The following is a 25,861-nucleotide window of genomic DNA, read 5'->3' on the forward strand; positions in this document are numbered from 1 at the left end:
AAGAAATAAATTTTTTAAAAAAGATAACTGAAACAGACACGGTTAGCAGAGGAAGTAAAGACAAAAGTGGGCCTCTGGCAGCACTTCCACCGCCCTGGCTAAAAGACACCCAAGATTTATACAAAATTACACGTAAATGAGTGCTGACAGCCTTGGGTGCTCCCTCCCTCAGCAGACATTTGGGAAGAAAGAATGGGGTGGAGGGAGAAAGAGAGACAATATTTATTGAGTACCTGCCATATACTAGGTAGGTGTCTTCTTACCCATCACAGCTGAAAAAAACTGATGTCCAGAGAAGTTAAGTGACTTGACCAAGGCCACGCTGCTAGTAAGTGTGCTGTTTGTGAACTGAGGCTTCTGTAAGTAGCCTTATGGCCTGAGACACATATGGAGGAAAGAGGGGCTTCATAAATGTTAGTGGAAGGAGTGAATGAATGAATGAATGCATTCCGTCTGCCTTCTCTATGCAGCCTTTATCTTCCCTGGTGGCTCAGAGTGCAAGTTGAACATCTTATGGGATAATGTCACTGATTTGGTTTTTCCCAGGGAAGGAAAGAGAACGTAAGGAGTGGGCTGAGCCCAGGACCCCACGGCTGGCTGGTGCCCAGGGGGACAGGCTGGCCATCCTACCAGGTGGGGGTCATCATCCTGTCCTCCCCTGGTCTCCGCCCTCTTGAAGGCGCCCGGGGTCCCAGCGGTTCTTCAGGCCCACCTCAGTGCCATCCTGATTGTGTGTAGTCTCTGGTGTCAGGCCTTGGGGCAGAATCCACGCCACGGTGGTCGTGACCACAGAAAGGCAGCCAGGCGGGGCCAGCGGGTTTCTCTTTGTACTCTGGTCATCCCCAAGCACAACTAGGAGCAGAAATCATTTTCTCCTTTACCATAGGCATCTTTTTAAAAATTATTCATTTATGTATGTATGTATGTATTTGGCTGTGTTGGGTCTTAGTTGCGGCGAGCAGGATCTTTCCTTGTGGTGCGCAGGCTTCTCTAGTTCCAGCAGGAGGGCTTTTCTCTAGTTGTAGCTTGCCAGCTCAGTAGTTGCGGCCCATGGGCTTAGTGGCCCGGCTGCACATGGAATCTTAGTTCCCTGACCAGGGATTGAACCTGAGTCCCCTCCATTGGAAGGCGGATTCTTAACCTTAGCCCACCAGGGAAGCCCTGCCATAGGCATTTGCGGAGGACCACAGGCCCTGCAGCTGCACTGCCCTTTTCTTGCTTTTTTTTTTTTTAATCACAAAGTACCATATTTTTCCAGGAAAGAGGGAGAAAAAAGTAAGTGCCGGGGTGGGGGGGGGGGTGTTACTTACACTGAGCACCTACCATGCCCCAGGCACTATATAATGTGCATTCATCATCTCATTTAATCTTCATAATAATGCTATGAATAGTTAATCAACTATGCTTCCATTTAAAAAATAACACTATGAGGTACATATTACTATCCCTGTTTTACAGATGAGGCTCAGAGAGCTTAAATAACTTAGCCAAAGTCACACAGTTACTACAGTTTAGAACTGGATTTCAAGCCCAGCCAAGCTGGTATAGCTTTAAAGCCAGGGCTCTTTTCCTCCTTCCCAGGAACTAGAATCCTCTTACCCATGAAGCACCTGAGAGCAGGTACAGGACCAGGAAAAAACCTTATCTCCATCCCCCAAATATCATCCGTGAAGCTGGGGCAATACATACTGGCAAAACCAGAGGCAACTTACTCAGTAACATGTATTTGAGTCGCTTCTGTGGTTCTTGGCTTCTGTCTGTAAGACCATAGGACTTAAGATACTCAGCTCTGGCCTGATCTCATTCGTGAATCAGCTGCCCACCACAACCCTGCCTCCCAGAGCTCAGACCAAGCCCGATGAGGAGAGCATACTTTTTTCCACACATCTCACCTCGCCCACCACTTAATTCCATTTCTGCTGAATCCTATGGGAGTGCGGTGCTTCAGCACCTAAGCTCTGGAGCTATACTGGTTGGGTTCAAATCCTGCTTCTTAACACCAACAGGACCTCTAACAAGTGACTCATCCTGTCCTTGGCTCAGTTTCTCCATTTGTAAAATCGGGTTTATGAGAAAACCTACTATGTAGGGTTATGAGGATTCAGTGAGTCAGTATGTGGAAAGGTTCGTAAATGATAAGTTGGCTATTGATGCTATTTCTGGTTTGATTTAAGCACTGCCTAACCCATATCCTGCAACCCAGAAAGAACCCCTTCGAGTATGCCCCTCTAGAGACCAGACTAAACAACCCAGCCAGCCCCCTCACCTCACCTATTGCCCCTCGGAGAACCAGGCAGGGATTGGCCAGGAAACCTTTCTACATCAAGGAGGATGCTCTTAGAAGTGGGCTGGGTGTGGCCTTAATCACTTACTGCCCAGCTCCTCCCCTGATTCCCGTCCTGTAGCTCAAGCAGCTTCACCACGTTCAGGCCTTACCTGAACCTTCAGATCATTTCCTCAAACTGCCTGTGCCTGGCCTGGAGGCGATGCCTCACACAGAGAGGAGGAGCGGCAGCTGCTCATCACCTCCCCTCCTCCCCACATTAGGATGTGAATCACCTCCGGAGATGGGACTAGACAGCCAGAGGGTGAATGGCTGACCTCATTCAGGTCACTAGGTTCCAGGCATCCCAAAATGCCACTGACATTTTCTTTCCCTCTGATGAGTTGATGCCAGCCCTCCAGTGACAGGGACCGCACCCCCATTCCCCAGCCCAGCTGCAGAACCAGCCTGGCAAGTCAAGGGATTCTAGACTCCAAATGGCACAGGTCAGAGTGGACTATGTATGTCAGTGATTTTCTCCCATCTGTACACTGACCAGTGATAGCAAAGTCAAGTTGAAGCCAGGTCAGCGCAAGTTGCAGAAGCAGAAAGCTAATTCTATATACCTCTCTCCTTCAACTCACCCATCCTGAGTGCACCAAGGTAACTCCATCCATTCATCCACCCATCAACACTATTCTCTGCCTGCTTCAGAGTACAGCAGTGCACATCTGTTCCCTGGTCCCTTCTGTCAGCAGACTTATTTGTTCCTCTATCAGAACTTTTTATTTATTTAATTTTTGGCTATGGTGGGGCTTCTTTGCTGCACACGGGATTTCTTTAGTTGTGGCAAGCGGGGGCTACTCTCTGTTGCAGTGGGCAGGCTTCTCATTGCCAGGGTTTCTTTTATTGGAGAGTATAGGCTCTAGTCAAAAGGGCTTCAGTACTTGCATCACGTTATGGATCACGGGCTCTAGAGTGCAGGCTCAGTAGATGTGGCCCACGGGCTTAGTTGCTTCATGGCCTGTGGGGTCTTCCAGGACCGGCAGTCTAACCAGTGTCCCTTACATTGCAAAGCGGATTCTTAATCATTGGACCACCAGGGAAGCCCAGAACTTTTTAAAAAGACATTGGTTGAGCTCCTGATTTGTAGCTGGTCAGATATTGGTCAGGTACTGTTTCATTTATTCCTCACAAGTACCCTGGAAGGTAGATCAGTTATTAAGCCCGTTTCCCTAGTGGCTCAGTTGGTAAAGAATCTGCCTGCAATGCAGGAGACCCAGGTTCAATCCCTGGGTCAGGAAGATCCCTTGGAGAAGGAAATAGCAAACCACTCCAGTATTCTTGCCTGGAGAATTCTATGGACAGAGGAGCGGGTCAGGCTACAGTCCATGGGATTGCAAAGAGTCAGACATGAATGTGCAACTAAAAAAAAAAAAAGAAGATAAGAAAACCGGCTCATTCCAACTAATAAAAAAAAAAAAAAAAAAACATAAAAAAAAAAAAAAGAAAATAAAACCGGCTCAGAATGGTAAAGAAACTTGCATGGGTGTCACATCCGGTGAAGACTTGAGCCAGGGTCTGAATGAGGTCTTGCCAACTGTAGAGCCCCGTTTGTTACTGCTACACCACTTTGCTCCCTCTGACTCTGGCCTGTGACAGTGACTTTGACCTCTCTGCAGGCTCATCTTCACACTGATTCTGCCCTCTCTACTATTCAAGTCAGAAGTTATTGCCACAGAGGCATCCACCGCAAACACAGGCAGGCACCTCTTCGATACTCCTACTGCATGACCTCACTTTCCCAATTCTAAGCTAAGCAGCTTAAGATCTTCAGTCTTGCAAGCAGGGAGTTATTGCTGTCGTTTCAATGTTTATTTATCTATTTGGCTCCACCTGGTCTTAGTTGCGGCATGCAGGCTCTTTAGTTGCAGCATGTGAGCTCAGCTATGGCATGTGGGATCCAGCTCCCTGACCAGGGATCATATCAGACCTGCATTAGGAGTGCAGAGACTTAGCCTTTGGACCACCAGGGAAGTCCCTCTTTAGTCTATTTTTAATGTCAAGAGGTCTGGGTTCCCAAGAGACTCTCTCAGACACATTGATTGACTGATATTGCAAGAAATACCAAAGTTAAAGACTTAGAGTAGCCCCACCAATAGCTGGATTCAAAATCCACCACCCTGGTACCAGGATCTGAGCACCCAGCCTGGTGCTCACATAAAGTCAGTATGCAAGGAAAGCATAGGCAGTGTTTCCCAAAGCATGATCTAGGGAACCCTCCCCACCAAGAGATGTTACAAGAGAATTTCCACAATCCAACATTTTATACCCTAATCCCTGCCTAAAGGTTTACTCTACTGTTCAGTAAATTATAAGTTTGAGCAATTTTTCAGTAAAGAGATTTCCCTTTATCAGCTTTTCTTCAATTTATATAATCCCAGAATGCTTTCATCTTTTTTAGGTTCTATGAATCAATGTCCAGTGGAATGAACTTTGGGAATTGATGGTCTGGTACCTCCACCCTCATCTGAATCAGACCAGATTCAGCTGCAGATCACCAGCCTTCCAGCTATAACCGCCCACGCCACAGGCAGGGCCAGTGAGGCAGGGCACGTGGTCTCGGCCCGTGGAGCAGAGTTCACACTCCAGCAGCTGGCAGGACCCTCCAACCCCCTCTCTGACCCCTGGATTCTGGGGCCTGCTGCCAGCCCAGCCCAGAGTTGATCTCCTGTGACTTGATCCCTCGATTCAGGCACTTCTGCACCCCTGGCTCCTGGTGCCAGCGCTATCAGAAGAGCTCCGGCTGTCTGCATGCCTGCTCCCTCCCAGAAAGTGCATGCTAGAGAGAGAGCCCCAGGGGGGCCAAGCCCGGCTGCAAGGGGCGCACTTCCTAAGACAGCACTTGAGCAGAGCCACATGCTGGGGAATTGGCCTCGGTTGGAGCAGAGGCATCCAACAGCTTGCAAGGCGAAGACACAAACAGCTCCCAAGCACAAAACGCCTTCACAAATGCTCAGCGTGCGAAAGAGCCCACCTGTCTCTCCACCACCCCACCCACCAGGTAACACCCGCACCAGCGGCAGCAGCAGCAGCCACTTCCGCCCCCGCCCCAACAGTGCCAGCCTTTGCCTGTCGGCTCCTAAGAACAGGGCCGACATCACTGATACATTCCATCCATCTCAAAACCCAGGACAAGGGATCAAGCAATAGTAACCACTACAGGAGTCCCAGTACAGAGTGGGGTGGGGGTGTGGGGTGTATGAAATCAATAGTTATCTGCTTCCTCCTGAAATTTGCTTCTTCAAGCCAGGCATTCTCTTTTTCTTTTATTCATTTATTTTTTAACTTTTAATTTTGAATTGGGGTATAGCCAGTTAGGGCTTTCCTGGTAGCTCAACTGATAAGGAATCCACCTGCAATGCAAGAGATCCTGGGTTCGATCCTTGGGTCGGGAAGATCCCTGGAGGAGGGCATGGCAACCCATTCCAGTATTCCTGACTGGAGAATCCCCATGGACAGAGGAATTTGGTGAGCTATAACCCAAGGAGTTGCCAACAGTCAGACACGACTGAACGATTAAGCACAGCACAGCACAGAGCCGCTTAACAATATTGTGATGGTTTCAGGTGAGCAGCAAAGGGACCCAGCCATACATATACACGGATCCATTCTTCCCCAAACTCCTCTCCCATCCAGGCTCAGGCAACCTCTTTTTAAAGGACTTAGACTAATAATGTCCATGTCTACAGACCCTGTGGGCATACAAGCATCTAAAACAATAGCCAGCCCAAGGTTTTGTAGAATGGGTCCTCCTGCGTGTGTGCTGGCTGATGGGTACACGTGACTACCTACGAAGGGAACTGAGAACCCAGGAAGAAGCCAAAATGGAAGAAAGGGTGCTGTTAGACAGCACTGCCTAAAAAAGTGCATGTTTTCCATGATTGATAATTAACCTTGGCATCAACAACTGCTTGCCTTTCCTGCCTCAACCCCACCTCAACATAGGTTCCCCCCATCCCCACCCACTATGAAATTTACAGCCCCTCTCTTGGAAGGCTACCCTCTGCAGTAAGCATAGGATGGAAACAATAACTAGAGGGCAAAGCAATTAACCATTTCCCCAGGCTGAAGTTCCAGCCTCTTATTGCCTTGATAATTTACTCTGTAAAGTGGCAGGCACCTTGGCTCAGAGCCACTTTCCAAATCTATTTAAAAGTCCCTGAATTCTGCTGAGTCTGATTTTACTCTATGAACAGGACCAAAAGCAGTAAGGTCTTCAACACCTCATTGTTTGGTGCAAAATATCACCCATGATGCTTATTGAAAAGCCTATAATTATAATACAACTTGGTTTTCCTGCAAAGCTTCCATTTCCTGGTGTACTAGGAGACAGAATTAGTGGTTGTATTGTTTTAGTGAATCTTTGGAGCAGCAAACCAAAATTATATCACTGAGTGTCATCCCTTCTCCAACCAGATCTTCCTATTTCTACAAAGATCTCGGGGCTTTCAGCATCATAGTTCTCGTGGAAAAGTAATGGAAGTTTCAAGCTTTCAGGGAAAGTACAAGAATAGGGAATGCCAAGACCAAAAGGAGCCAAAATTATATCACAATCTGTCCAATTCTGAACCTATGATCTCATCATCTACTCTGACCTCTGCTTGCCCCCAACTACACTTCCTTTTCTGTCCTAGTCAGTGAATGGTTCCACCATTGGCTCAGGTCACAAAAGTGGGGGTCACCTGAGTCTTGTCTATTTCCCTCACCACCACCCTCATCCCACGTGCAACCAGCCCCCTATGTCCTGTCAGAGCCACTCATCCTTCTCCAGCCTCACCAGTTCCTCTTTTATTCAGACCACTGTCTCTCCTCTGATTTAACAACAGGCCCCTAAGTGGCCTCTCTGCCTCCAGCCTTACTCCCTTCTATCTATTCTATCTATAATCAGAATGAGTTTGCAGGGAAAAAAAAAAAAACAACAAACAAACAAAAAAAACAAAATAAGATCATGTCACTGCTCTGTTTAAAGTTCCTCAGACATGACCTGCCTTCTCCAGAACAGAATCCTAACCCCAACCTTGGCACCCAATGCCCTTCTTGTTGGTGCCTCACTCCGTCTCACCAGTTTCTTTTCTTGCCATTCCCCTTCTTACCAGATATTGAAGACTTGTAGTTCCCAGAACACACCATGCCTTCTCATGTCTCCAGCCTTTGTGCATACTATTTCCACATTCCGGAATAATTTTCCATCTACCTCCTGGCCAAGTCTTATTCATTCTCTAAGACTGAACATATGCATGCCTTCCTCTGGAAACTTTCTGGAAAGGGAAAAAAGCCCAAGTGCCAAGTGCTCTTTTTATCTTAGTCTTATCCTTCTGATATGCAGCAGAGAGCAATGAAGATCTGAGCTACACCTGACCACAGCACCTGAGGGACTACCTATCCAGCATCCATTCACCCCTCTCTCTTTCTTATCAGAGCCCAGGTTTGTTCTCACATCCACTCTGCTCCAAGTAGCTCCATGCCTCAGGGAAAGCTGACCACGGGCCCTGACCAAGAGTGGACCTGACTGATCCAAGGTAATTCCATTTCCCTTCACAATAATTGGCTCAAGGATGTCATGTGACCCAGTTCCGGCCAATGAAATGTGCTGTTTCTTGAGAGAAACACCAGAAAGACAGGAGGAGATGGTCTCATTTCTTCTTCCACATTAGGGATTCTCAAACTTTAAAAAAAAATTTGGGGTTCCAAGATCCCTTTGGCAGTCAGGTGAATTTTTTGGACCCCTTTTCAGAATAATGTTTTTAAATATATAAATATATAAAATAAATCACATGCAAACAATTATAATGTAACATTATTAAAACATTAAAACAATATTTATGATATAATATATGTGATATTTTTTAATATATTCAATATCAAGATCTAGTGATGGGTCTGATAGCTACTCTAACTTCACAGTGGGGTTAAGATAAATAACATTTCACATTATGTTCACAATTATGTGTGAAAATACATGTGATTTCTATTGATGGCAAAGCCACAGTATACTATGCTACCATAGTTTGTTGCCTACACTCATAATTGAAGAAAACAACACATTTCAGTTAGAAGTGAGTGATGTGATTCTTTTTCCCACTCAGGCTCATGGCTCCCTGAGTTTGCCCATAGAGCCCAGTCAATAGCCCCTGCTCTGGACTTTGTACTCTCATTGTGATGGCTGGAACCACTGCAGCCATATTGCTAACAACCTAAAGGTGGACCAATGTGGAGAATGGCATGGCAGAGAGATAAGAGCTTGGGTCCATGATGCTGATCCTGAGCCTCTAAGCCAACCAGTTCCAAAGCCCATGGACTTCAGTTATGAAAAATAAAATTATTTGTTTATGTCCATTTGACCCTGGATTTCTGTCACTTCAGCTAATTTACAGGAAAGGAGTAATTTAACTTTATATCAGAGTCAGTGTCACGGGAAAGCACAGATGGGGCATCTACATTGAGCCCCCCGTCAAAGCAGGAAACCCTGCTCCTGACTAAAAGCAATTTAAAGTGCCCACGCTTGGGCCTTCCCTGGTCGTCCAAAGGTTAAGAATCTGCCTTCCAATGCAGAGGACAGGGATTCGATCCCTGGTTGGGGAACTAAGACCCCGCAAGTGGTGGGGCAACTAAGCCCTGGTGCTACAACTAGAGAAAAGCCCATGTGCTGTAACCAAGAGCCGGTGCACCACAATGAAGACCCAGCACAGCCATAAATGAACTAATTAATTAAATGAAAATAAACTGCCCCTGCTGTGTTCACAGCACCAGAGAATACTGATCACAGAGATGATGTAAGCACTGAGCCCTGGGGTACAGAAGCTGGAGAAACACCTGTCCCATTGCACCACTTTACAAAGCATGTTGGATGGAGGTGTAACCTTGCGTGGTAACCAAGTGACGATAACTCTTTTCATAACCCCTTTGCTTTGAGCACACCAAGAAATAACAAAGGTTCTGAACTGAAAAGCTGACACTCCATCATCAAGAACATGGGGCAAGAATACAGGTTGAATGCATGAGACAAGCAGGTTGGATGCATGAGACAAGTGCTTGGGGCTGGTGCACTGGGAAGACCCAGAGGGACTGGGTGGAGAGGGAGCTGGGAGAGGGGATTGGGATGGGGAATACAAGTAAATCCATGGCTGATTCATGTCAATGTATGGCAAAAACCACTACAATATTGTAAAGTAATTAGCCTCCAACTAATAAAAATAAATGGAAAAAAAAAAAGAACATGGGGCAAGAATAATGTGGGACACACCAAAGAGCAAGACTCCTTGAACCATAGTCCCCATTTCCTCCTGCAGGGGATCTTCCCAACCCAGGAATCGAACCCACATCTCTTGCGTCCCCTGCATTGACAGGTGGATTCTTTACCACTGTGCCACCTGGGATTCCCATTGTCCCCAGAAAAGAACATCAAAGTGAGGGTACATCAGAAACACCTGGAACTTGCATCTGACACTTCAGGAACGGGTAGCAGGACAATATCCCCAGAAGCTCTGAGGATAGTTCAGTTCGGTAGTTGGCAAGGGCCCTGAAAATTTGCATTTCCAAAATGCTTGGGGTTATGCTGAAGCTGCTGATGCAGGGCTGGAAGCACTGGCTTGGAGGATCTACAGCTACCCAGAATGACCCCTTCAGCCACATGGCTAATAATATCACACAGGAAAGCAGAACTGGCCTTAAAAGTTCATCTGGTGTTAGTATGCTGAGCGATTGATCTAGTTCTCTTAACCAAATGTGGTTTGAGCCAGAAGTGTGATCTGCCACTCTCCTTGGCAGGGGAGTGACAGAGCCAGCTTGTATTGGTTCACAAGAGCCAATTGTTAAATTTTCAGGAATTTTGCAAGCTGGTTATTAAATACAGCCATTATTAAAAACTAAATTATAGGGGACTTCCCTAGCAGTCCAGCGGTTAGGACTCTGCACTCCCACTCCAGGGGGTACTGATTTGATTCCTGGTTGGGGAACTAAGATCCTGCATACCACGTGCTGTGGCAAAAAAAATTTTTTTAATTATATATATTGATAGTGAAACAAATTACATAAAAACAAAGGTGACATATACTCGAAACTCACCACTTTATAATTATTTTACTACATTTTATAAGCACCTATGCTCTTGAGGTTACTCCTGTCTCTTGAGTCTGTTTGGTGGAAATATTATATGTAATGTTTTCCTATCTTGCATCCCTTCCCATTCGTGACTTAACATTGGCAAACTGAAATCATTCATGGTGGGAGGATTTATACCATGGAAATTGTTGATTGTATAGGCAAGAATATGATGGAGAAAATGTTAGTAATGCAGATTCAATTTAAACCCATGTTGTATTTATAATCATGACATTGTGATGAGTACAAAAAGTTGAGGACATACCCTCCCAGCATTCAAAAACTACTACCCGATTCAGCAAAGAAGTCTCTATATCACTGATGAACAGATGAAGTTCTGATATATGTCTTTGTTGTTTCTCTTTTGTCTTACTCCTTAACATAAGTGAAAATATCAACCAACATTCATAGTGGAATTATACTCACTTGTTTAGAGACATGAGTGCCTTCTTTGCTGAACTGGATAATAACCAAGCATTTATACATAGTCTGATTTTGTCAAATCACGATTGAATTGCAACCACAGTTGGACTATGGACTATGGATACAAGAGTTCAATAAAGGTCAATAAAAGCATTGTGAGATTCAATGGACTATATAGAATTTACAAAGAAGTATTGTGTATTTTATTATTTATGAATAGTGTGCTACATACCCTTTCTAGCAATAAAATTTTAGAATAAACTTATACATCAAGAATACTAAATTATACCAAATTTATAAGAAGCATATATATTTTTCTTCTGGAGAGCCAGTTTTAAAATATGTACTAGCACCACCTCTGAATCACCTTTGGATCCTGAATGGGGTGGGCCTAGCTCATTATTAGAACTATGAGGCACTTCCCTGGTGGTTCAGTGGTTAAGACTCCATGCTTCCACTGCAGGGGTCGCAGATTTGATCCCTGGTAGGGGAACTAAGATCCCACATGCCACTCAGTATTGGAAACAAAAAAGAGCAAATGACTGTGATTTCACCCCCCAGAGTGTCAAAACTGGGTGAGCCTCTCCCTGGCAGAATTTTGTCTTACCAGGCTTATTTCTTTTGAACGTGCTGCCTGCAACAAAGTATCTTTCGCACTTGCTGAAGTTGTCCTGGAGTGGGGACACTGGCTCTTTTGTCCTCCTATGTGTAGCTTGGTGCACGTCCCTAGGCAGGGAGGTGCAAGGAAAGTAATAAAACTTGCATAACCAGGGCCTCACCGAGCCTCCCAATAGTTCACAGCCTGGCTCTCTTTTCCTCCAAGTTTACCATGACCTGAAAAGCACACAACTCCCTGGAAATTCTCCCTATAATAGAAACAGGAACAGGGGACTTCCCTGATGGTCTAGGGGCTAAGACTCTGCGCTCCCAAAGCAGGGGGCCCAGGGTTTTTTTCAGGAAACTAGATCCTAACTGCCTCAGCTAAGAGTTCAAATGCCACAGCTAAAGATCACACTGCAACTAAGACCCAGCGCAGCCAAATAATTTTTTTTTTTTTAAGGCATGGAGAAAGGACTTCCCTTCCTCATCAAAGGTGCAGAGCGGTGGGACAGTACATGCCACAGACTGAGGGAGCTCTAGGCAACATGATGCCCTGATCTGGGGGAGCAGAGGGTCTTTCCAGGAAGCTGCAGGTGGTATAAGACTGGACTTATTCACAAACACCCTCAAGGACTCCCAGATACACCAGCGAGGAGAGGCCCAGTTCTGCAGTTATCTGGGTGGGGCTACCCAGAAGTAACCTTCAGGCTTAATGATTTATGAGATCTCATTTGTACCTCATTTGCCAAGCTTCATTGTGCAGATGAGAAAGCCCATCTCAGGAGGGAGATGACTCAACCAGAAAGGTCACATGGGGAGTCGGAGTCCAGTGCTATGGATATATCTCTGACTGTTTCATCCAGCCTCAGCTCTAGGCAAGATTTTACCTTTAAATAAGCAGGGAAAGAAAGCGTCAGCTCCTTGCGTAGAAACACACAGAGCCAGCTGGCATGTCTGTGAATCAGCATTTGTGCTTCTCCCAGATCATTTACAGATTCTGGGGAGGACAGTGTGGAGGGAAAGTGCTCCAGAAGCACTTGCCCACAGTTTTTACACAATGGCTAAGCTGTCCCCCCCATGACACATTGTCCACCTATTTCATCTGTCTCTGTCTCATTCCCAACTACACGCAAGTTCCTGTCTCAGGGAACATGATATACACAGCCTTTGGGGCCAGAAACAGGTTCAAACACTGTCACAGTGTCAAATACTGTGACACTGGGCAAGTCTATTAAATGGAAAAAGAAAAGGAAAAAAATGTTACTGAATGCCTTAATAAATTAGCATCATTTTAGTTGTAACAAACCCAACTCAAACAGGTTTAAATTTTTTTTTTTTTAAGGAATTTATCAGTAAAGCAAGCAAACGACTCTGGACCAGATCAAGTGGGCTTCAGGTGTAGCTTGACCCAGGGGAATAATATCTTCAGAACCCATTTTCACTCTCTCCATCTCTGTGTGCATGCATGCTAAGTCTCTTCAGTCATGCCCAACTCTTTGTGACCCATGGACTGTAGCCTGCTAGGCTCCTCTGTCTGTGGGATTCTCCAGGCAAAGATACTGGAGTGGGTTACCATTTCCTCCTCTAGGGGATCTTCCTGAACCAGGGATGAAACCCACATCTCTTACGTTTCCTGCATTGAGGGTTCTTTACCACTAGCACCACCCGGAAAGCCTAGACTCCACATTCTCTTGTTGGCTCCATTATCAAATGGACTCTCCAATCAAAGAAAGAAGAGTTATGACTGCCCATACTCCAATCATACACGTGGTCAGGCTCCGGGCCTAGCAATAAGGAAAATAATTCTCTTCTCAATAATGCCTACAGAAATCCTAGGATCACTTTAATTGGACCAATCAGAGTCACACAGTATAGTCTTAAACCAATTATTGTGGTTAGGTAAATTCAAAGCACTGATTGGCCATGCTTGAGTCACATGCTCCTTCCCTGGAGTGAGAAATAAATCCTGGCACAGAGCACATGATTTACAAATGCATTAGGGAGTAGAGTTCCCCCCAAAGAAGTAAAAAGGTAGTCCTTGGTGGCTCAGATGGTAAAGAATCTGCCTACACTGCAGGAGACCCAGTTTCGATCCCTGGGTTGGGAAGATCCCCTGGAGAAGGGAATAGCTAACCCACTCCAGTATTTTTGCCTGGAGAATTCCATGAACAGAGGAGCCTGGCAGTTTCCTCTGTTCATGGGGTCACAAAGAGTCAGACACAACTGAACAAGTAACACTTTCACTAACATTTTACTAAAAGAAATGAAAATGGATTCTGGGCAGCCCAAAAAGACCTCAAATGTCTGCTGAACCTACATCTGCCAGGCTCATGGCTCATTATTTTCATTAAACTCTCACAACAATGTAATTTAATCTTTAAGAACTACAGTTTCCTCTTTTAAAATGAGAATAATGATACTTAATAGGAAGAATAGCTACCACTTATTTAGAACTTACTGTACCAGACACTGGGCACAGTGCTTTCATGTATTCCAACTCATTTAATTATTTATGTCGTAAGATTGCTGTTGAACATAAATCGAAACAGATGACATGAAAAGTCCCAGGCATAGTACCTGGTATATAATAGGTGATAAATCTTTAAATGTATTTTATTTGTATCTGCCCCTCATCTACTATAGTATTAAGCCTCTAACAGGTGCTGATTTTAAAGGCTGAATTAATTAATGAAAGCATGAATTGTTTCTGCTTTTAATTACTTATATTCTACCTAGTTGTACAAAGGATTTGCGATAACAGGATATCCATTTGGCAACACAGTGCAATTTAGATAGGAAAACAAAAACGAAATAAAGGAAATATGTAAATTAGAATAGAATAACAAGCTAGGTGGAAAAAATGAAATGCATTCACAGAGACTGGGGAATTACTTTGTGAATTTGGCTCTGAGCTTCCTGGCCAACAAAGAGAAAAAGGAAACCCCATTCATTACAGTTCTACTATTCAAGAATGCAGGGGAGGAAATATCCTTCCTCAACGAAGAGAATTTAATAATGCATTGGCTTTTGAGGCACAGGAATTATTGCTGGGGGTGGCGAAGTTACCTCTAGATCCTATATTGGGAAAGAACTGTAGCGTCTCTAGCACAGAAAGTAACTGGCGAGGTAGCACTTTGTCTTTTGTGAGGCAAATACCTGAGGTACTTTTTAAATTAGTATCTATTTATTTGGCTGTACCAGGTCTTAGTTAAGGCATGTGGAATCTAGTTTCCTGACCAGGGATGGAACCCAGGCCCCCTGCATTGGGAGGGCGGAGTCTTAGCCCCTAGATCACCAGGGAAGTCCCCCTGAGATACTTTTGATAACAGGATGAGGTGCCTCTGTGGAGCACTGGTAAGAACTCAATTTCTTGAGGCACAAATCCTCCCCCAGCCTTAGGAAGGACTCCCTCTGACAGAGCCCACACTCAGAGGGGAAGTAGGAGCCTTGTCCCTTGGAAGAGGCTGACCCTGAGGGCCTGAGCTGCCTTCTCAAGGAAAAACCTAGGAGATGATTTCCAGGAGGCCCAGGAAGGAGAAACCCAGGGGTTCTCACCTAGCCCCTCCCCGAGGCAGGACACCTCCTCTTGACTCTGAATCTCCAGCCTACAGTCCCGAAGGAGTTAATTTGCAGTGACCCAAATCTGCAGTCCCATTTTGGGCACGCTGAAAATTACTTTTTAATCCTGGCTTTCAAGGCTTGCCCGGGGAGCCATCTGCTCTGCCCTCCCCCACCTTGGGCACATGGGATTACTCCCACCTGCCCCGCCTAACTTGCTTCTGTGGGGACTAATTCCACTCCTGCCCATCCAGAGAATAATAATTTGGAGGATGGCGGTTTCATGTGTGGGGTGAGAAGAAATCCTAGATTTTTAAAACAACCAAAAAAATTAAGGTTTTCAGATTAAATAGAAAAAGTCAGAAGCCATAAACGATTTGTAGGTCTAGGATAATCAGACGCTCCAGCCTCAGTGATACAAGGCCATCTGTTGTAGGCTCCTGGGCTGGACAATGTGGAGCTTGGGGGGTTTTCTGGGCTCTAATACTTGGGTGCCAGAGGGTTACAAAAGCAGATTTGCACCCATGACTCTGGGTTTGTTCCACCCAAGGAAATAGCAGAAGTCCCTGAACTCCCAGAATAAGACCCAGAGATTATACCCTAAACTCTCAGTCCTTCAGCACCTCAATGGACCAATTCACATAGACCACCTACTGTGTGCCTGGGACTACACCCTCAAGGACCTCACTAACAGTGGAGGAGAGAGATGAGTCAGTAAGGAGAATCCAGTGTGAAGTGTGATGTATGTTGTGAAAAGGGGCTTTCTGGGAGCATAGGGTGGGCGCTAACCAAAACCCTGGTGGGGGGCTAAGCTTAGTTGTGAAGAACAAGAGTTCATCAGATGGACAAGTTGAGACGGGACATCCACAGACATCCACAGAAAACGCAATCGCACAGAGGTCTGAGAGGATGGTGCTTCTGAGAAGGGGACAGAGAAAATGTTCTCAGCCACATGGCTGGTGGAAGTATCCATTGCGTGGGTACCACCTCCATCAAGGATGATCCACCAGTAATCTTTGCAGTTACTAATACATATATCCTTTCACCCCAAAATTCCACTTCCAAGAATTTATCTTGCAAACACGCTCCCACATGTGCAAAGTGACATACTTACAAGGTTATTCAATACAGCATTGTTTATTAATATAATGGCAAAGGTTTGGAGTGATCTAAATGTCCACTATCTGGAAACTGGTTAAATGAATTATAGTACAGCCCTACAAAGAATACCCTGCAATGGAAAAAGAACGAAGCCGTTCTTTATGTTCTGGTATGAAATGATCTCCAAGAGTATTGTCAGGTGATAAAAAGCAAGGGGTCAACCAAATACAATATGTAGACCTTCTCTGAATTTAGATTTGAACAAAAAGAGAGAGAGAGCCCATTAGGGAAACCTAATGGGCTGACCCTGAGGGCCTGAGCTGCCTTCTGAATACTGAAAGATAGTCTTTATTTTTTTACATGAGATAGATATTATATTGTAAGTCATTTTCCTTTAGTGGTATATGCTAAAGTATTTACGGATGAAATTATATGATGTCAGAGATTTGCTTTAAAATAATCAAGGGGAGAGGGGACAAGGCTGGCATGTGCAATAATTGTTGAAGCGAGCTGACAGCTATAGAAGTTCACACTACTTCCTCTACTTTTATATATGTGTGAAAATTTTCTATGACAAAAAGTTTTCAGAAAGCAAGAAATAGAATACTGTATTCAAAATACTGACACTTAAATAAAAAGATCTGAACTTCACCCCACCAAATATACATAGATAGATTAGATAGATGATAGGTAGGCAGACAGATAGATGGTAGATAGATAGATAGATTAGGTGGATGATAGATAGATAGACAGACAGACAGATAGGTAGGTAGATGAATGTTTCCTGAGACCTATTGGGCTATTTGAGAATATAATAGCTTATTTTTAAAATAATTATTTAAAAAAGTGTGGGAAATGTGAGGATAAAAGGAAATGAATAAGTTTCAGTGGGGAGAGGGGGTAGTTGAGGAAGGTTTCTCAAGAGATGACGTCTGTGCTGCATCCTAAGAGATGCCCAGGAGCTTGCCAGATAAGGAGCATGAGTGAGGAGTCACACATTTCTCACTGAGGGAAAGCAAGAGCAGAGGCAGGGAAATGGAGAGAATATAGCATGTTTAACTAAAAATACTACTTGGCATTAATATGACCAAAATCAATACAGTACTGTTGTCACATATATATAAAACCTTTACAATAGTTCTTCAGTAAAAAACAAAACAAAAGGATTTATGCACTCACAAAAAGAAAAAACCAGAAACAATAGACTTACCTCTTTGCTTGTGTGTGTATATATATGTGTATATGTATATATAAAACAAGTCTCCGTAAGAAAACACATGGAGCTGGTAACATTTATTGCCTCCAGGAAGGTGGACTCGCTAGCTGGAAGAAAGGGTAAGAAAGAGACTTTCAGTTTTCTTTTTTTATATCTTTTAAATGTTGAGCCAAGTGATGCATTATCTATTTTTCCTGAAGTTAAATATATATATATATACATACACATATATATGTTTGGAGTCAAGAAACGAGCCTGTCTAGCTTGGGTAAGTTATTTAGCCTTTACCGCTATAGATCTGTTTTCCTCTAGTTGGAACAGGAGCAACAATATTAGAAATCTGCCTCATGGCAGTGTTGCAAAATCAAGTAAAATAATGGACTAAGTGAAATAGTGTAATAAATTAGGTTCTGGATGGAGAATCCCCTTATGAACACCGGCAGACATTGATGGCAAGGCTAGGACTCAACCCATGAGTATTTGATTCCGCGGTCCATGTTCTTTCCACTACAAAGTTAATCACCAAGTCAAGTTGAAGAGGGGCTGACCATAGAGGGGACTGGTCTCCAGGCTGAGGCTAGGAATGGGGTCAGTGGGATCTCTCTGAAACTTGGACACTATGGCCTCATAGGTCATTATGATTCATGATCAGTCCTTCCAGGAAGCACACACAAGTGCTCATCACCTACTCTTAGCTATTTTCACTGCCTTGTCTCCCCCATGGAGGGTCACTGAAGAACAAATGGATGAAAGCTGTAGTCTTACCCACATGACCAAGACCAAGTCTTCTCCTGGAAGAGTAGTTCTCAGAGTTGCTCACAAATGTCTGAGCCCAACAGCAGAGAACTCCGGAAAGAAGTCTTAGACCCAGGGTTGGGAGTCAAAGGGTCTTGGACACTATTGACAAAGCATATAAACTAAATCATATTGCTTCACCTCACTGGGTCTCTGTTTTCTCATCTGTAAAATGGGGGGGGGGGGGTAATGTGTAGGAAATACCTGCCCTAGCTACCTACCTCTTATGGTTGATATGGATAGTTAATGAAAAGAGGTATGAGAAGACTTCCCTGATGATCTAGTGGTAAAGTATCTGTCTGTCATTGCAGGGGACACAGGTTTGACCCCTGGTCCTAGGAGATTCCACATGTCACAGGACAACTAAGCCCGCAGCTACTGAAGCCCAAGTGCTCTTCAGCCCGTGCTCTCAACAAGAGAAGCCACCGCAATGAGAAGCCCGCACACCACTAGAGAAAGCCCACGCTCATCCACAAAGACCCAGCACAGCCCAAAATTTAAAAAAAAAAAATTAAATTAAAAACTTTTTTTAAAAAGAAAAGAGCTGAGAAACTATGTCTTCTAAATCAGACACTTAACTATTAGGCTCTTCTTCAAGCCTCTTTACCCTGGCAGATTCTGTGGCTCCATAGATATTTTCTACATAAGTTAAAAAGATGATCAAAGGCAAGTTGAAAGGCTGACCCTGATTTAGTAAGCCAGAGCTGTCACCTTGAAGTTCCTAAACCGTCCTTCTCCCCTGTGTCAAAGAGATTACAACACACACACAGGTGGGTGGAAAGGATACTATGCCCCATAAATACATGTGGGCAGTATCCATCTACTTCAGATGTTTGTCCTTGGTGAGAGCAGCAGCTGTCTCGATGTGGCTAAACAAAGTCGGGAAAAATCAGAAAAATGCAAATAAGATTCTTATTTTAGGCAAATCAATCTTAGCAAGGCTCATATCTGATCGCGCTTATCTTTAGGATGATCATTAGGATAATGGATTAATGCAAACGTTTATTTTTGCCCTGTCTGTTCTCATCGCTTTAAAAGCCCTCAGATCACATCCTGACTGTGCCAGACACCCCCAGACCTGTTACAGATCAGTCTGGAGACAGAATCCCCAGCATGAGTGCTGGACAAGAACTGGGTAATCACAGAATCCAGCTCACCACAAGGTCATCAGTACCACACTGCCCCCACCTCTCATTACATGACACGAGCCACCTGCAGCCATCCTCAGATGGTAGAGGTTTCCCTTAGGAAGCCCCAGAAAGGGAGGAGGAAAACACATGCGACTTTTTTTACGAGAAGGTCTTTGAGGGAAGGTGCAATGAGGAGGTTAAGAGCAGGAGCTTTGAAGTCAGGCAGTCCTGGTTGAACTCAAGTTCCTACATGTTGTGTGACCTGACTTCCAGTTTCCTCATCTGTAAAATGGGGATAAAATGACTTCTACTTCACAGGACTGTTGTGTGATCCAAAGGAGAATTGTGTGTGTCAAGCATCTTGTGAAGTCTCTGATGTGGGGTAAAAATGAGAGCAGCTGAGCCCTGAGTGTATATTTGGCACTGCACTGAGCCCTTCGTGTGTATTGATTAATACCAGCAACAACCCTAAAGGGTTTCCCCAGTGGCTCAGCACCACTTGCAATGCAGGAGTTACAGGAGATGTGGGTTTGATCCATGGGTCAGGAAGATCCCTGGAGGAGGGCATGGCAACCCACTGCAGTAATATTGCCTGGAGAATCCAAGGAACAGAGGAGGCTGGCGGGCTACAGTCCATAGAGTTGAAAAGAGTCGGACATGACCAAAGCGACTTAGCACATGAATGCACAACCCCAAAATATAGATGTTATTAGCTCTTTCTTTAAAAAAAAAAAAAAAGTAAGTAAAAGAAGGAAACTGAAGTCCATGAGAGGTCAAGTGACAGGGCACAGTGGCAGAACCAAGATTTGAATCCATGGCTGCAGATCCCAGTTCTTACTCATACTCTTCATCCATTGCCAGCTCACTGTTTGTTTGTTTTTTAATATTTATTTATTTATTTTTGGCTGTGGCCACAGCCTCTCTAGTCATGGCAGCCAGGCCCCGTAGCATATGGGATCTTAGTTCCCCGACCAGGGATCGAACCCTTGTCCCCTGCATTGAAAGGTGGAGTCTTAACCACTGTACTGTCAGGAAATTCCGATCAACTCACTGTTTGAACTGGTGAAGATGGAGAAAGGGTCTCCCAGCCTGGCAAAGAGCTGGACTTGTAATGAACCCTTCCAGAATTCTGTATAATGAAGACAAGAAGGCACTGGTCAAGAACAAAGAAGCAGGAAAAGGAGAAGGTACAGAGGTTTCCAATGCAGTGTGGAAAGAGAGAAACAGCAACCTCCGATCTACAGGTAGACACCTTCTGCTGTGATGGGGGCAGTCACCCAGCCAGTGCCCCGCACTCCTGCCCTGAGCCTGAGGCCTTAGCTGAGACTCTCTCTCCCCTGGGTATTGGGGACACAGCTGGAAAAACATTCTAGGCTGCGGAGGTGAAATTCACAGCACATTCCCAAAGCCTTTCTGGCTTCTTGCCTTAGATCGCTTTGAGCCATAGCCATGATAGACTGGAAGCGGGGAGTCAGCCCTGGGGGAAATGGTGTTGGAAATATCCTCCCTCTGAGTCCAAAAACGTCTGGCTATGAAAAACCCTGAGACCCTGATGCTGGGAAAGATTGGAAGCAGGAGAAGAGGGGAACAGAGGATGAGATGGTTGGATGTCTTCACCAATGCCATGGACTGCAATGGACTTGAACTTGGGCAAACTCCAGGAGGTGGTGAGGGACAGGAAAGCCTGGCATGCTGCAGTCCATGGGGTCTCAAAGAGTCAGGCATGATTTGGTGACTGAACAACAACATGAAAAACCTCAGATTCTTAGAAACACCACAATGATTAAGACTAAAGATTCAGAATTCAGATCTATTTCAGAGAGTTCTAACACTAACTTGGTCCATGACCTTGGGAGATCTTCTTAACCTGGGGTCTCAGTTTTCTAGTCTGTAAAGTGGGACTAATAATATCTACCTTATAGGGTTTTGAGAATGAAACTAGAGATCCTAGATAGGGTCTGGCATTGGGTAAGTTGTTAACAAGCAGGAACTAGTTATTATATATGGTGGGTTTAAATTCCTAAAAGACAAAAATACATACATTTAGTAAATTGTATATCTACAATTGGAGATGTGTCAGTCAGTTCAGTCGCTCAGTCGTGTCCGACTCTGCGACCCCATGAATCGCAGCACGTCAGGCCTCCCTGTCCATCACAAACTCCCGGAGTTTACTCAAACTCATGCCCATCAAGTCGGTGATGCCATCCAGCCATCTCATCCTCTGTCGTCCCCTTCTCCTCCTGCCCCCAATCCCTCCCAGCATCAGGGTCTTTTCCAACAAGTCAACTCTTCGCATGAGGTGGCCAAAGTATTGGAGTTTCAGCTTCAGCATCAGTCCTTCCAATGAACACCCAGGACTTATCTCCTTTAGGATGGACTGGTTGGATCTCCTTGCAAGTCCAGGGGACTCTCAAGAGTCTTCTCCAACACCATAGTTCAAAAGCATCAATTTTTCAGCGCTCAGCTGTCTTCACAGTCCAACTCTCACATCCATACATGACCACTATTAAAACCATAGCCTTGACTAGATGGACCTTTGTTGGCAAAGTAATGTCTCTGCTTTTTAATATGCTATCTAGATTGGTCATAACTTCTCTTCCAAGGAGTAAGCGTCTTTTAATTTCATGGCTGCAATCACCATCTGCAGTGATTTTGGAGCCCAAAAAAATAAAGTCTGACACTGTTTCCACTGTCTCCCCATCTATTTCCCACGAGATAATGGGACCAGATGCCATGATCTTAGTTTTCTGAATGTTAAGCTTTAAGCCAACTTTTTTACTCTCCTCTTTCACTTTCATCAAGAGGCTTTTTAGTTCCTCTTCACTTTCTGCCATAAGGGTGGTGTCATCTGCATATCTGAGGTTATTGATATTTCTCCCAGCAATCTTGATTCCAGCTTGTGCTTCTTCCAGCCCAGCGTTTCTCATGATGTACTCTGCATAGAAGTTAAATAAGCAGGGTGACAATATACAGCCTTGACGTACTCCTTTTCCTATTTGGAACCAGTCTGTTGTTCCATGTCCAGTTCTAACTGTTGCTTCCTGATCTGCATACAGGTTTCTCAAGAGGCAGGTCAGGTGGTCTGGTATTCCCATCTCTTTCAGAATTTTCCACAGTTTATTGTGATCCACACAGTCGAAGGCTTTGGCGTCATCAATAAAGCAGAAATAGATGTTTTTCTGGAACTCTCTTGATTTTTCGATGATCCAGCCGATATTGGCAATTTGATGTGTAGACAGATATATTTAAACATGCATTGATACATGTTTCCCTAGACAGGTCACTGAAAAACCAGCACTTACATGTGTAGACAGATATATTTAAACATGCATTGATACATGTTTTCCTAGACAAGTCACTGAAAAACCAGCTCATGTTTGAGTGAACATGAAGTATCTTTCACCTTCTCCTCAGTCTGGTAAGGTGTGGTCATTATCCCCATTTTAGAGATCAGGGAACAAAGGGACTTAGCAGGATCTAAGTAGCTTGCTCAAGGATTCCAGGCTAATCCAATGTCCTTCCTACCCTTCTCTTAACCTTCATGACAATTTGTGCTGGCCCTTCCCCTCCCGCACAAATTCTCTTTCAAGCTACAAGATTATGGATGTCTCCCCAAACACAACCTGATTATAAGAAGGAAAGGCCTGCGAAGAGGTGAGAGGGAAAAGAAAGGAGAGGAGGAAGATGGAGGGGGAGAGATGAAGGGATGGGAGCTCCTTGCACCCGCCCACTCTGCCTGCCCCGCCCCCAGCCTTGTCTCCGCCCACATTTTCCTGCCTGGTCTTCCAAGCGTTGCTGGAATGCTCCAAATGATCCCATTACAGCGGGGTCCTTGTGCTCCTGGACTCCTGAGCCCCCGGGACCCCTAAGAGCTTCTGTCCCACCCTGATGCTGGCTCCATGCATGCTTGCCTCGGGCTGTGGAGTGAAATTCCAGGAGGGAAGCAGCCGTCTCGAGAGCTCACCTTGGCTGGCTTCTGCAGCACCTCTGTCTTCGGTACCCACAGGGGCTTTGGCAGGAAGTGTCATCTGTTGGGTTTGATTTTCCACCTGAAGGAGGGTGCAGAAGCTGCACTCTGACAGGAAAAGCAAGAGTGAAGGCACTAGATCGGACTTCCCTGGCAGTCCAGTGGTTAAAACTCCCCCTTCCAGAGCAGGGGGTACCGGTTAATCCCTGGTCAGGGAGGTAAGATCCCACATACCTTAGGACCAAAAAACCAAAATTTTGAAAAAGAAGACAGAAGCAATATTGTAACAAACTCAATAAAGACTTTAAAAATGGTCCACGATCAAAAAAAAAAAAAAAAAATCTTTAAAAAAGAGTTCAGGTGCCGGAGCAGAAAGGTCAGTGTGAGGATTTTAAGAAATCGCATGGTGCAAGGGGCCCAGCACAGTGCCTGGCACGCAGTAGGGCTCTGCAAGCAAAAACTGTCCTCCCTGACCCTGAGGCGCTCTCAGAGGTACCTCCCATCAGCCCCCCACCTACCCCCCACCCAAAGCTGCATTTCAATTTGTCTCCTACACTCAGGCTGCACTCCATTACACAGGGAAATTTAGCTTCATTGATATGAAGGGGCTAATTACTACATGAGACATAATTACAAGACGGGAAATGGATTTATAGATGCTGTCAGTCGGAAGGGAAGCTGCTGCGGCTGCACTGTTCTCCTACAGGGCTCAAAGCTGCCCAGAGTCTTGCCCTGGGAATACTTGCCTTACCGAGAGATGTCCTCCTAGAGAGGTTGGTGGTGCTACAGATTTCTGGACATCAAATCCATGTTTCCCTCTGAATTTGTTCCACCATCAGTGATATGCTCCCCAGGGTCCCTCAACACAATAAAAATCATACTTAAGAATGTAGTTAGTCTTAAAGGAAACATATAAAGAGAAAAACGACAAGAGATGATCTATCTTAAAACTAGTGGAGCTTTCTGACTCTGCTCCTGCCACAGTGACTGTGAGAAAGCTTGTGGAGAAGCGGGGGCAAAAAAAGGAAGCAGATCCTAAAGTTCACTCTGGACTGTACCCATCTGTAAAACATGGAATCATGGATAGCACCAATTTTGAGCAGTTTCTTCAGGAGAGGATCAAGGTGGATGGAAAAGCTGGCAACCTGGATGGTGGTGTCCTAACCATCGAAAGAAGCAAGAGCAAGATCGCTGTAACTTCCGAGGTGCCCTTTTCCAAAAGGCATTTGAAATACCTTACAAAAAAATATTTGAAGAAGAATAATCTACGTGATTGGTTAGCCATAGTCATTAACAGCAAAGAAAGTTATGAATTGCATTACTTCCAGATTAATCAAGATGAAAGAGGAGGAAGATGAGGATTAAAATTCACTCTGGAATATTTGTATAAGTTCTTAAATAAAATTTATCAATCAAAAGAAAATTAGTGGAAAGGAGAGATGCTGTCTAGAAACTCTAGGGTGCTAGTGCCTGCTTTTCTTTGGGATTGGATGAATCTTGACAGAGAGTTATCTGTCCAGGGACTTACCTGATAAATATGCCCTCTTAGAGCCCCTTATGGTTTAGTTTTCTTCGATCCAAAATAACATGTCTTGATGGGAAGGAGGCTCAAGAGAGATGGGATAGATGTATGTGTATAGCTGATTGATGATGTTATACAGCGGAAGCTAACACAACATTATAAAGCAATTATTCTTCAATAAAAAGTAAATAAATAAAATAAAATATGTATCTTGGGAATTCCCTGGTGCCCCAGTGGTTAGGACTCTGTGCTTCCATTGCAGAGGTTATGGGTTTGATCCCCAGAGAACTAAGACCCCGAATGCTGTGCAGTGTGGTCCCCCAAATTTTTTTAATAAAATAATCAAATAATATATTTTAATGCATACACACACATATACACATGCACAGAAATATAAACAGATAATGAGCATATATGGAAATTTCCATCCTTGTTGACAATCAAAGTTAACGAATTAATTGTTGCTAGAATCTATAGAGGGGGTTCCCAGGTGGCACTAGTGGTAAAAAAAAAAAAAAAAAAAAAAAACCTGCCTGCCTAAGAGATGCAAGTTCGATCTCTGGTTCAGGAAGATTCCCTGGAGGAGGGTATGGCAACCCACCCCAGTATTCCTGCCTGGAGAATCCCATGGACAGAGGAGCCTGGCAGGCTACAGCCCATAGGGTCGAAAAGAGTCAGACTCAACTGAAGCAACTTAGTACACGCATGTCTGACTCTTTGTGAGTCAGACATGGAATTCTCCAGGCCAGAATACTGGAGCGGGTAGCCTTTCCCTTCTCCAGGGGATCTTCCCAACCCAGGGATTGAACCCAGGTCTCTCACATTGCAAAAACTGATATGTATAGAGTTTATAACAACTCAGGGAAATGTTTATGTTATGTGGGATAAAAAGTAGCAAGATTCAAAAAATAAATATGCATTATAATCACTCCAGGAAAGAAATATGTGAAGAAAGATAACTGGAATTTCAGTTCAGTTCAGTTGCTCGGTTGTGTCTAATTCTTTGAGACCCCATGGGCTGCAGCATGCCAGGCTTCCCTGTCCATCACTAACTTCTGGAGCTTGCTCAAACTCATGTCCATTGAATCGGTGATGCCATTCAACCATCTCATCCTCTGTTGTT

The 25,861-nt window shown here is 44.6% G+C and overlaps 1 pseudogene; it reads left to right on the forward strand.

Moving 5' to 3' along the window:
- Positions 1-23,058: 23,058 nt before the first annotated feature.
- On the forward strand, positions 23,059-24,581 carry LOC133055904 (large ribosomal subunit protein eL22-like; annotated as a pseudogene).
- The last annotated feature ends 1,280 nt before the right edge of the window (positions 24,582-25,861 follow it).

The sequence above is a fragment of the Dama dama genome, chromosome 5, assembly GCF_033118175.1.
Source record: "Dama dama isolate Ldn47 chromosome 5, ASM3311817v1, whole genome shotgun sequence".
In the NCBI taxonomy this organism is placed as follows: Eukaryota; Metazoa; Chordata; class Mammalia; order Artiodactyla; family Cervidae; genus Dama; species Dama dama.